The sequence below is a fragment of the Amphimedon queenslandica genome, unplaced genomic scaffold (genome assembly GCF_000090795.2).
Source record: "Amphimedon queenslandica unplaced genomic scaffold, v1.1 AMPQUscaffold_10690, whole genome shotgun sequence".
Taxonomy (NCBI): domain Eukaryota; kingdom Metazoa; phylum Porifera; class Demospongiae; order Haplosclerida; family Niphatidae; genus Amphimedon; species Amphimedon queenslandica.
Window position 1 is genome coordinate 5,744 of NW_003549056.1, and position 1,586 is coordinate 7,329.

The following is a 1,586-nucleotide window of genomic DNA, read 5'->3' on the forward strand; positions in this document are numbered from 1 at the left end:
TATTTATAGCAAAACATTAATGCTGTCACTTGCTCGCAAAAGCTACAATAAATAGAATTATCAATAAAAACAAAACTGCATTTAGTAATGGAAAAATAGCAGTGCTATCTGGTAGAATCAATAATGGCAAGTTTCCTACTCGCTTATTTGTTGAAATCCATGCTTCACTTAAGCTGCCATACACCAGGAAAACGAGAACATCAACTTCCATTGCAACCGAGTCTGGAATGAGAGAAGGAAGATAAAATTACCTAATTACTAGAACAAGTAAGTTTCTAAAGAACAAAAAGATATGCACAAATATTTAAAAAATATTTGAAGTTCAATGCATAATTGATAAACAGTGCATGGTAAAAATTTAAAAGCAGCACAAGTGGTACAACTTTTTAATTTCATTTAAGTTTCGGTATTTATAATTTAAAGACAGACGTTACTGTATAGCCGGTAATTCTCATGGGTTGCAAAGTTTATGGATTTCACGTATTCCTTATTGATTCACGAAAATTAATTTAATATGGTACCTGCATGGTACACGTGGTAGAATTCACGAAATTAAAATCCTCGAATTGGATTGTTAGTAGATTTTGCGAAATACAGGACCCAAAAATTACCAGCCATACGGTATTATATGTACATGTATTAGAAAAGGCTTACTGATACTGCATTGTGTCCATTCAACAGGTACAATGGATAACAAACAGTAGTCCCCCAACTCAACAGTCAACAATCAAATGATTAACACATGTTAGGCTGAGGTTGTCCTTGCCTGTAGCCAATCTATGATAAAACAGTCAAAAAATTATAGCTACATGTACATGACATCAACTAACTTTAACACAAGCATCCGTGACAACAAGACGCACCTAAAAGTGTTCAAATTAAGTTGTCAGTACTTGTACTTTACCGAAAATATCAATAAATGACTTTAAAATACACAAATCCTGATATACAAGGGAGTGGTGACCCTGTCCCGTCCAACAAAGATCAGGAACTGGTTCGTTAGTACAAGACGCACCTAAAAGTGTTCAAATTAAGTTGGTAATACTTGTACTTTACGGTATATATCCATTAATCCCATTAAAATACACAAATCCTGATATACAAGGGAGTGGTGACCCTGTCCCGTCCAACAAAGATCAGAAACTGGTCCGTCACTACAAGACGCACCTAAAAGTGTTCAAATTAAGTTGGTAGTACTAGTACTTTATTGTAAATATCAATAAATGACTTTACCGTTTTAGGTTATAGACATTGATCCATTCAGTTACTCCTGGCTCACAAGGATGAATTACAATAGCATCATATATCTACATGTACACACAGTATGTTATACAGTTGTATCAATTAAAGATGAAAAATTACTTAATGAGTACATGTACATTGTACATCATGTAAATGCAAATTTCTGGAATTCAAGAAACAAAAGTAGTAAAATTACATACCGTACATTTGAAATGAAGAACTACACATCCTGTATGCACATGTACATAGGTATCAAGCAGGCTTAAATAATTATTTGAGTGTGGTCAAATGCTTAAATAGTACTACAATAGAGTACTCGTACTCATACTCAATACAATTTGCAA

At 33.5% G+C, this 1,586-nt stretch overlaps 1 long non-coding RNA gene across 1 annotated transcript; it reads right to left on the bottom strand.

Annotated features, from left to right (window-relative positions):
* Positions 1–16: 16 nt before the first annotated feature.
* On the bottom strand, positions 17–1,330 carry LOC109589941 (uncharacterized). The gene is made up of 5 exons (XR_002189021.1): positions 1,234–1,330; positions 905–1,167; positions 831–863; positions 655–777; positions 17–222 (listed from the first exon to the last, which is right to left on the bottom strand). It is a non-coding gene; the product is annotated as an uncharacterized LOC109589941 (long non-coding RNA).
* Between the last annotated feature and the right edge of the window lie 256 nt (positions 1,331–1,586).